The sequence below is a fragment of the Elephantulus edwardii genome, unplaced genomic scaffold, assembly GCF_000299155.1.
Source record: "Elephantulus edwardii isolate Elephantulus edwardi_28Jun2011 unplaced genomic scaffold, EleEdw1.0 scaffold00059, whole genome shotgun sequence".
In the NCBI taxonomy this organism is placed as follows: domain Eukaryota; kingdom Metazoa; phylum Chordata; class Mammalia; order Macroscelidea; family Macroscelididae; genus Elephantulus; species Elephantulus edwardii.
Genome location: NW_006399809.1, coordinates 9,654,488 through 9,666,333, shown reverse-complemented (window position 1 = coordinate 9,666,333; position 11,846 = coordinate 9,654,488).

Below are 11,846 nucleotides of genomic sequence, written 5' to 3'. Positions count from 1 at the left end.
CAGAAATACCCAGTTACATCTCTCTTTTAGACGGTTCTCTCCCTCCTCTGCTTCAGTGCAGTATACATTATTGAACCCATCTTACTCAGTGTCTCTGATAAGTGATTCTAAAATTCAAATGGAAAAGAGATGACTCAGAAAACTCTTAAAAGGAATAAAGTTGGAGGGTTAGGAATGCCTAAAAAACCCCAAAACAAACAAACCTATATTAACAGGGAGGCGAGGGGGAGGACTGGGCAGGGAGAAAAAAGTGCAACAATGAATGAATGGAAATCCAAAATATCTGTAATGTTCATTAAAATTATTAAAATAAATTAAAAAACTATATTAAAAAATAGGATAACTAGTTAAACAAGTACAGAAACTCAAGGGAAGGAGTGCTGAGGATGGATAGGGATGAAATCACAGGGTTACAGAGTTTAGTGGGTGGAGAGGGGTAAGTAGATGGGAAGAACCTGAGTGAAAAGACAAGGTACTGTGATTAATTTTATAAAACACAATACATGAGAATAATTGTATGAACAATTATAAGAATAGTGTGAAACACAATGTATATGAACTTCATAAGTAAGCCAATTTTAAAAAATGGGAAAAAAATGAAACAGATTTTCACCACTTTACTGCTTGGTAGCATCTTAATAGATGGTGAAGAGATTGAGATTGTTAACAGCTTCAACTTTCTTGGTCCTACAATCAAATACGCTTGGTATCAGCAGCCAGGAAACCGAAAGATGAATTACAATGGGAAAATCTGCTGTCAAGGATCTCTCTAGAGTACTGAAGAGCAATGATGTCATTCTAGGGTCTAAGGTGCACCTGTTTCAGGTCATGGTCTTTGAAGTTAATTGCTGTGCATCAGAGAGCTGGACAATGACTAATGATGATAGAAGAATTGGTGTCTTTGAGTTGTGGTGCTAGAGAAGCCTAAAGAAATGGACTGCTAGAGAACAAACAGGTCTGTTCTGAAGTGGGTGAAACCAAGTTGCTCCCCGGAGGTATAGATTTTGAAGCTCTGTCTGACATACTTTGGGCACATTGCAAGAAGGGACCAGTTCTTGAAGAAGGATATCATGTTTGAAAGAGGGACAGTGCAGGAAAGGAAGACCCTTGATGAGATGGATTGACTCAGTAATGGGGGAAATGGGGGTAAGTGTGTCAGAGACAATGAACTTGGCTCAAGATAGAGTAGGCTTCTGACCTGTTGTTGGCTAAGGGTCAGAGTCAACTCGGTAACACATAACAACAACGGAAAAAACCCATGCTCACTCAAATAAGCATATGACAGTAGAAGAGCTTTCACTAAAACAAAACCATTCAATTCTTCGAACTATTTTGAATTAAATGTCAAACTTTTCCAAGTGTTCTATTTCAGAAAATTATTTTAAATACTTAAGAGCAATGATGTCTGCGTGAAGACTAAGGCACATCTGATTCTGGTCATAGTCATTTCAATTACTTGCTATGTCTGAGAGCTGGACAATGAATAAGGACCACAGAAGAAGACTTGATGCCTTTGAGTTGTGGTGTTGGAGAAGAGTGCTGAATGCCCTGTGGACTGCCAAAAGAACAAACAGGTATGTCTTAGAAAAGGTGCAGCCAGAGTGCTTCTTGGAGACAAGACTAATAAAGCTTCATTTCTCACATTTTGGATATGTTGCTAGGAGAGACTGTTCCTTGGAAAAAGATATCATACTTGGAAGGGTGGATGGTTGGAAAAAAGAGGAAGACTCATTGATATGGATTGACACATGTGACTGCAGCAATGAGTTCTAGTGTTTCAGGGATGGTGAGGATGGCACAGTATACAAGATTTATATCTACTGTCCATAGGGTTGCTATTAGTCCTACTTGACTTAACAGCAACTAACAACAGTATAGCAATAATAACCACCTGACAATTCCATTATAGTCTCTTTTAATTTCATTGGAAGTGAAGAACTGGAAATAATATGACTTGCAAAAATATTTTTTACTTTGTTACAGGAATCTCTTACTTTCTCAATTTTTGATAAAAATGGAAACTATTTTATTAAATTTATTTTTTTATTATATGTTACTATTTCAAATAAAAAGACTGTGAAAACTGAATATACACAGAAAGAAATGGGGAATATTGCTCTTTTCAGAACACTTTTGTCTATATAATGGCTTTTAATAAAATTATTTTGTTAAAGAATACTTCATATATATTTTTGTTAAACTGTTAGAACTGCAGATTTAGTTCATTCACATGATGTCCTTTGTGTTAACCTAAATGGTAAAGTCAGATTTTAACATTAATAAAACTAAGCAATACTATTTTAAGAAAAAGTGTGATTTTATTTCTCAATTTACTCCTGCGTTTGAATTGCATGAGAGATAGAGAGGTGGAAGGGGTAGGGAGATGGAAGGATGAGTAGATAGGAAGTACTTGGATGCATAATGGATAGATAAATATATGGATGAGGGAGATAGGTGAATCCATATAAAAATTATTTACTCTTTGTTCAAGAAATAGTCTTTATTCACAAATCTAAATTTATATGAAACATTTTATCTGCCAGAAAATGTATATGAATGTTCTTATAGGTGTTCCAATGGGGGAAAAAAGACAGTATGAGCTTTTATATTATCTATTTAAGATTCTCAAATTAGAAATTAAACATTGAATTAGGGATTATAGTTTATTTTACTGTAAAAATACCTTTTCTAGAATTTTCTAGAATCTTTGTGAAGATTGTGCATTCTTTTGTAATAAAAAGTGGTTTTATGTCAAATTAATCAATATTTCTTGGGCAAGCATGACTTAATCAGTCATACTCTTTAAATCCAGAGGGTTTTCTCTAGCTGATTTTGAAGGCAGATAGAAACAATTGTGTTGTGAATATCTACAAAGAAAAGCACTTTCTAAGGTCTGAAACAAGTCTGTGGCTGACAGGAAGAAAATGAGTCTGTAGTCTTGCAAAAAAGTGAATTCTGCCAAAAAGAAATTATTTTTAAATAGGGCCGTAAGCCTCAAATCAAATTACAGTCCTGGCCAAGTTCTTGCTTTCAGACTTACAAAATCCAACGCACAGAATCTGATAATGCCATGTTTAGATTTATGGCCTGCAATTCATCTGTGGAAACTCCGAGGGTGGAGGATAGAGATTGTTCTCAAAGACTAGAATCTGAATTTCTGAAGATTTACAAGCCATACTTGCTAACTAACACCATCCATGCCTCAGAAGATGAGAGAAGGAATGGAGAATTCTGGATTCCACAAAGAATTTAAACTCTCACTACCACTGAATTACGAGTCATAGCAGACCCTCAAGTAGGTCAAAGGCTTTAAACTGTACGGAAAGAGGCTGTCCATCTTTCTTGGAGCAGCTGATGCCAGCAAGATTGGACTTCCACCTGCAGAAAGCTGAAACAGGATCCACATCTCACACCATACAAAAAAATCAACTCAAGGTGGATCAGAGATCTGGGAGGAAAGCCCCTAATCATAACATTCATAAGAGACAAACTGAGATCATGTTTAAAAGCACTAGTCCAAAGTATAAAGTGACTACCAATTTCAACAACTGATACAAGGGACCTTCTAAAGATTAAATCCCTGTGCACATCAAAAACTTTTTCCAACAAGGTGAAAAGAAAACCTACAGACTGGGAAAAATATTAGTAATACTATCTCAGACAAGAGTTTTATGACAAAAGCTTACAGAATACTCCTGGGCATCCACAAGGAAAAGACTGATAACCGAATTACAAAATGGACAGAAGAATTTTCAGAGGAAGATATTCGAATGGCAAAGAGAGACATGAAGAAATGCTCCAAATCACTGGCAATAAGAGAGATGCAAATCAAAATCATAATGAGGTATTATCTCACTCCAGTAACTGTGGCAATCTTTAACAGGGCAGCAAGTAATACATGTTGGAGAGGATGTGGCAAGAAAGGAACTTTATACATTGTTGGATTGTAAAATGCTGCAATCATTCTGGAAGGCAGTTTGGCACTTACTCAAAAAGCTGAACATAGAAATTCCATATTACCCAGCTATTCCAGTACTTGGAATATACCCTGAGAATATGAACACTGAGACACAGACTGAGCTTTCTACACCAATGTTCATAGCAGCATTATTTGCCATCACAAGAACATGGAAAAAGCCCAAAAGTTAAACCACAAATGAATAGATTGAGAAATTATGATATATTCACACAATGGAATACTATGCAGCACGCAGGAGAAATAACTTTGTAAATTATTACCTAACTTGGGAGGGTCTGGAGAGCATTATGCTGAGTGAACTAAGTCAGTCCCACAAGGATATTGTATAAACCCGTTACTGTAGAATGAGTATAAGTATCCAAGAGGGCTGGGCGATGCTGGAAGATGAGGAATGTGGATGTGCAGGGGGTGGAGGTCGGGGATTAATCATTAGGTTGTACAATCTGATGGGTGATGTGGTGAGGGAAATTGAGAGAATTTGTTCAAATGTGTATTTGAGTTTTGTAAATAAACTAGTAGGGAAAAAAGATGTATTTCCTGCTGTAACAGAGATGATGACTGATGAATGGGCATTCAGTGATAGAGAAACAAGGAAAATTTATTTTTTATATGTACATTATCATAAAGTTTTCATTTTCCCCTGCTTTATCTAAGCCTTTTCTATTTTTTAGTAAAACTTTCATTTTACTAGTTACAACAACTTGACACCGTCTCTGTCTCTTCATCATTCGAGCTATAAAGTCAAGCCCTCATGGTGTGTATGAACAAGAAAGAGAGGTGAATAATGCATCTATGAAGACATTCTATATATTTGATCAAACATAAGACATGAGTGAGGGGGTTTATTTTCTTTTTCTTTTTAAGAACTTCCTGAGCGCATATACTGCATTGAAACAGATAAGGGAAAGAATAATTTAAAAGCGATGTATGATAGGGTATTATGGTTATCACAAGAGTCCACAATTAAGGTAGAATAGTGGAGTGTACTTGGGGGGGTGGGACGGGTGCAGGGGGATTGTCTATCCAAGAAAGAATTTTTCTTTTACTTTTCAAAAAGAGGAGCGAACTGGGGCGGAGGAGGGTGGCGGCAGGGGAGAGGGCTGGGCAGGGAGAGAAGTGCAACAATGAATGAATGGAAATCCAAAATCTCTGTAAATGTTCATTAAAATTATTAAAATAAAAAATGCCTATAAAGAATTATTTTAAATGTCAATGACTTGAAAAGACAATTACTTTCTTTTTAAATCACCCATGTAAAGAAAATTGTTTTGCTAAAATTAACATGGTTTATTGGGGGTTTTTTCATATTTTTATTGGTTTGCATACAATCATTTATATATTTTGTGTTTTATACATGTACATTGTGTATTACACATATTTCATTTGCATTGTTTCATTCATGTACATTGTGTTTTATACATTCATATACATTTTATTGTATATAACTAATTACTTTTGATCTATGCCTCATATCATCCCATCTTTTCAAGTCCCCATTGACTCTTATTCCTTCACCCTCCTATCTACCCACTAACTCTTTCTATGCTAGTAATCCTTCTTTTTCCTTCTTCTGCCCCCTTATCCCTTTCCTGTGTTCCTTTTGAACATTTAGGCACATCTTGTTCAGTTATCCTTCTATTGTCACAATAATGGTCTTATGTGGTATTTGTCCTTATGAGATTAGGTTATTTCACTGAGAATAATGCTCTCTAGACTGTCTCATGTTATATAATATTTTATGAAATCATTGTTCCTTAGTGTTGCATAGTGTCAATTATGTATTGTCATTATGTAAATACACCACAGTATCTCAATCCATTCAGGTATTTGGCCTGCTGTCATTTTATTATCTGTGTCTCAGTTCTGATTTCCTTGGGGTATATTCCTAGTAGTGGAACAGCTGGGTCACATGGATTTCCACGTTCAGTTTTTTTGTTTTTGTTGTTTTTTTAGGAAATGTTAAACTGTCTTCCAGAGCAGTTATTGTCCTGTTAAACTTTGCTATTGCCACTAGAATGAGATTGTGTGCCATCATTGTTTTGATTTGCATCTCTCTGAATGTCTGTGATTTTGAATATGTAGATTGTTCTTGTAGGATTGTCATTTTCACAATGTTGATTCTTCCTATTAATGAACAGGGAACATTTTTCCATTTAGTTAGGTCTTTTTTAGTTTCTTGTGGGTGAACTCTGGTAGTCTAGTGCTAAGAATTTGTGCTGAAATCCCAAAGACACGGGGTTTGAACCCACCAGCTGCTCTACAGAAGGATGGGCAATCTACTTCCTGTATGATTTTCTGCCTCTGAATACCTGCTGCAGGGTCAACGGTGGTTCTAACTTGATGATATTCAACAACCACAACAATTGCTTTTTTGTAGTAGTGTTTTTTTAGTTTTCCTTATAAATGTCTTTTGTGTTTCTAGTTATTCTATTTGTGTTTCTATTATTCCAAGGTGTTTATCTTGTGGTTGGCTATGATTTATTACTAATTCCATAATATGATTTGAAAAGTGGCCAGAAAAAGGCCTGCTAAAACACAGCATCGTCAGTATTTGCTAAATAATCGAATGGGATACATAGCTCAGAACAAACAGACTGACTGTAGTGGAGAAGAGAACAGTACAATTTGAATAATGGAACTTTGATTCTGGAATATATTCCAGACCCGTCCTCCTGATCTACAGCTTCTACATTTCAAAGGGTCTTCTTTTTCATGAGGGCTGTGGTTTTTTTTAGTTTGGGGATGTTGACTGTCTGGATAATCAACTTTTATGGCAGCACCTTTTGGAGGATCTATTTAGCTGACAACAGCCCTATCTTCTCTAAAATTTGCACAGATTTTCACTTAAAAGGAACTTTGGATATTTTACTGATTTTTTTTTTAGAGTATATTCCCAGTAGTGGAAATGCTAGATGAAATACTCCATTTCCAACTTTTTGAGGAAATATCAGACTGCCTTCCATAATAATTGTACCATTTTACATTGCCATTAGTAGTGCAAGGAAGGTCATCCTGAAATGAAAGGATGATCTGACATTATGTGTATTGCAGTTGATGATCTGGAACAGAGCATACATACACTATGGATTAAATGAGGAAGAATGGAGGAGAGAAAAGGGGGGAAAAGGACATCAATGAATGAGTAAAACACCTATATTTTTGAGAAAGAAGGGAACTTTAGAAGTAGCTGATGACTTGAGATCAAGAAGGTACTCATTTCATGAGTTTTCTACATTGTCTCCAGAAATAATTAGTGTCAGAATTTATGCTGAGATTTTTCATGTTTGGCCACCATATTTACCCTTAGGATTCTTACTCTGGATTCTTTAGTGAAGAATCTATGTGACGGTCAGTTTACTGAGCAGTTAGTACTCATAGTTGTAAGAATCTCCTTAACTTTATGGATTAACCCATTAAATACCTGTCACTGTCTGGAAACTCCAAGTATAATGTAATTAGCAAAGTGTTAACTTACTTCCTAATCTCCCCAAACAAATAAACCAAAACCACCAAAACCCCCAAAGCAATATAAGAATTGTCTCTCCGTTTTCAACCTTCTATGAAATTAAATCTAGACTTCTAAGATAAAATAAAATAAACTAAGATTGCTGAGTCTTACTGAGTAGAAATAATTATGTTGGAAATGAGTAAATATGTCTTATAAAGGCCTCTAAGGAGTTCTGGTTGATGCGGTACATAATATATTGTGCTCCATGTTTAGGAAGCTCTGGTGGAGTAAACCAGAGAGAGCTGGACTGCTAGTCAAAAAGCCACAGTTTTCTGAGAGTTCAAATCCACTATCCACTCTGTAGGAGAGAGAGGGGCAATCTCCTTTTGTGTGATTTACAGCTTCTGAAATCCACTGAAAAGTTAGTCTCTGAAAATTTACTGGAGGGCCAGCCTCTAAAAACCTACTTGAAGGTTAACCTTTGAAAATCCACTGGAGGATTAGCTGTGAATTGGCTCCAACTTGACAGCAATGACTTTCTTTGACTAAGTGAAAAGTCAGTGGTTTAAATGCATTCAGTTCTGGAGTGTGGGCCTATTAAGGAGATGAGGCTGGCACCTAGAGTTGAGGGGGCAGGGCTGCCATTCCCATGGGATAGAAGAAAAGGGCCTTCTAGAGCTCAGGTTGTAGGGTTATTATTAAAGTGCACTAGGAGACTGGCCATCTAAAGATGAGGGAGCTGAGTTATCATTTCAGTGCACCTGGATTTTTAAGAGCAGAAGAGACAGGATTCATTTTTTATAAAATGTACTTTAAAACAAAAGCAATGTAAGAGACAAGGAAGGACATTATTTAATGATATTTTTTCTTTTTAAAAGAATATTCCATTACCCTTCTTCCCTGTAGAGATGACCTCCCTAGCCAAACAAGCTTTCTATGAGCCGAGAAACCAGAGAGAACTTCAGATAAGACAAACTTTCCTTCTGGTGAACATTCCAGCTGGGCTAGCTTTCAGATAGAAGACAGGACTGCAGCAGGGCGTGTTACCCTCCCTTCCTCTGGAGCAGTGAGGGCCTCAACCGAGGCAAGTCTTCCCAGGAGCCTAGGGACAAAAGAGGACTTCAGGCTGAGTCAGTTGCCCTCCTGTGACCTTCCCAACCAAGGTGAGATTTTCAACCAGCCAAGGGACCAGAAAGAACTTATATCAGGGTTAGTTTTCCTCCCCTTTATGTTGAGCTCCCCAACTGGGTCAAGTATTCCCATGAACCCAGGGATCAGAGTGGCCTTTAGGCAGGATGAGTTTCCCTTCCCCTCCACTGGAGGAGTGAGTGCCCCAGTCAAAGTTGTTAAATCAGGACCTGTGAGGATCGCAGACAAGAATGACTCTATCACAGAAATACCATGGGAAAGTAAACTACCTCACACCCTACACAAAAGCAAAGCAAGTTATCATTTCAAACCCCATCCCACAGAATCAATGGATTTCCAGAAGGTGGGAATTCTGATTGAACACCCTGACACAAAATATAAAAGAATCAAGATCAAACATTTTCAATAGGTGAAAGAAAAAATGTGAAGCATTAAAGAAATTTACAAGTGAAACTCAATAAGGACTTTAATAAACAAAACCAGGCAAAGGCAGATAAAACCAATAAGGCATTAGAAAACTTAGAAAAATAAGAAACAGCTCTCCAGAATATTAAACCCAGAAGTAAATCCATTCACCTATGGATAGCTGACCTTTCAAAGAGTTGAAATATATTAAGTAGGAAGAGTATAATCTAACAAATGGTGCTTCAAAACTGGATATCCATTTGCGCAAAAATGAATCAATATCCACATCTCATAAAATATAGAAAAATAAACTAAAAATAGATAGGAGTCTAATTTCTCTGTATTCTTTCAACATTTATCCCTTGCTGATGACAAGATTGACTAGAAAATGGTACAATCACTATGAAAGGCAATATGGCATTTCCTCAAAAAGCCTAATATAGAAATCCCATATGACCCAGACATTCCACTGTAGCAATATATCCTAAGGAAGTTAAAGCTAAGATGTGAACAGAAACAAACACCCCTTTGTCATTTTTCATAAGTTATTCACAACAGCAAGAAAATGAAAACAACACAAATGCTCATTAACAAATGAATGGGTAGGAAAACTGCAATATATTCAAACAATGGAATATCTAAAGAACAAAGAAGTATTCATGAATTAAGACACAATATGGGAGAGTTTAAAGAGCGTTATGTTGAGTGAAATAACTCAGTCACCAAAGGTCAAAACTTCATTAAGACCACCTCTCGTGGCCTAGGGAGAAGAAGCTGTGCTGTAGAATTGAAGATACATGTTTTGAGGCCAATGTCCTCCTGTGCTTCTAACTGCTTCTAAAAACCTGCTAGAGGGTCAGCTAAAGGATGGTTCCAACTCAGAATTACACAACAACAACATGACCATAGAAGAGGAGGTTATTGAGAAGTGTAGAGGGAGAGGAAGAAAAGAAATGTAATGAGTAGCAAAGAAACCTACAAAGATCAGGACAATGGTGAATCAAACTGGGAAGAATCAAGATAAAGATAATTTGGTGGCTATTGCCACTAACAAATAGAAAATTCTTGCCACTAGGCTACAACATAAAAGGCAGTTTGAGAAGGCAAAGCAAAGTATTATAATGAAATGTGCAAGGAGCAGGAATCGGAAAATCAAAAGGGCTGTATTTGCTGGGCATTGCTTAAGCTGAACTAACTAAAGAACAAATTCAAGCCAAAAGTTGCAATACTTAAGGATTGCTATAGGCAGAATATTGAATGAATCCAGGAAGCATTAAAAGAAGATAGAAGGAGTATACAGAGTCACTGTACCAAAAATAATTGATTGACACAAAAGAATTTAGAGAAACAACATATGGTCAAGAGGCAATGGTGATAAAGGAGGAAGTTCAGGATGCTCTGAAGGACTTGGCAAAAAAATAAAGCTCTAGGAATTGATGGGATACCAATTGGCATATTTCAACAAACAGATACTTCCCTGGATGTGTTCAACAAGTTGTGCCAAGAAATCTTGAGGACAACCACCTGGCCAACTGACTGGAAGAGATCCTTATTTATTCTTATTCCAAAAAAAGGTGACCCGACAAGTGTGGACATTATCAAACAATATCACTAATATCGCACACAAGCAAAATCCTGCTGAAGATTATCCAGAAATGAATAGAACAGTATATCGTCAGAGAATTACCAGATAAACAAACTGGGTTTAGAAGAGGTCATGGCATTAGAGACGTTATTGACAATATCAGATGGATCTTGGCAGAAAGCAGGGAGTACCAAAGTAAGATATATCTTTGTTTGATTGATTATGCAAAGGCATTTGACTGTGTGGATCACAACAAATTGGGGTTAACCTTAAGGATAATGGGAATCCCAGAACACTTGATTGTTCTTGTGTGAGACCTGTACTTGGACCAGGAAGCAGTCCTTAGAGAAGAGCAGGGAAACACTGCATGGTTCAAAATCAGGAAGGGAGTGTGTCAGGATGCATCCTGTCTCCATACCTTTTCAACCTATATGCAGAACAGATCATTCAAGAAGCTGGGCTTTATGAGGAAGAATGTGGCAACAGGATTGGAAAAATACTCATCAACAACCTACATTATGCAGAGGACACAATTTTGCTTTATGAAACTGAGGAGAACCTGAAACATTTGCTGCAGAAGGTTAAAGACTATAGTCTTCAATATGGATTGAAGCTCAACATCAATTGGCAGCACCATGATAGATGGAGAAGAGATTGAGGTTGTTAACAATTACAGCTTACTCAGCTCCACAATCAACACTCTTGGCACCAGCAGTCAGAAAATAGAAAGACAAATTGCACTGTGAAATTCTGCTGTCAGGGACTTCTTCAGAGAACTGACGAGGAATGATGCCAGTCTTGAGACTAAGGTGCAGCTGATATAGGTCATGGTCTTCACCATGTCTTGCTATGCATCAGAGAGCTGGACAATGACTAAGGATGACAGAAGAAGAATTGATGCCTTTGAGTTGTGGTGCTGAAGACTCTGCACATACCCTGGACTGCCAAGAAAACAAACAGGTCTGTCCTGCAGAGGGTGACACTAGATATGTCAGAATCAGTGAGACTGGCTCAGGATAGTTGGTATAAGCCATCAAGTTACCTGCGACTCATGGTGACTAGTTTCATTGTCTCCAACACACCCACCCCTTTTACCCCAGTGACTGAGTCAATCCATTTTATCTGGGGTCTTCCTCCCCTGTGCTGTCCTTCCACCCTCCCACGCATGCTGTCCTTCTCCTAGGGCTCTCCTGGACATGTGCTTAAAGTATGTGAGATGGAGTATCAGAATCCTAGCCTCCACAGAGTACCCTAGTTTCACCCTCTCCAGAACAGAGCTG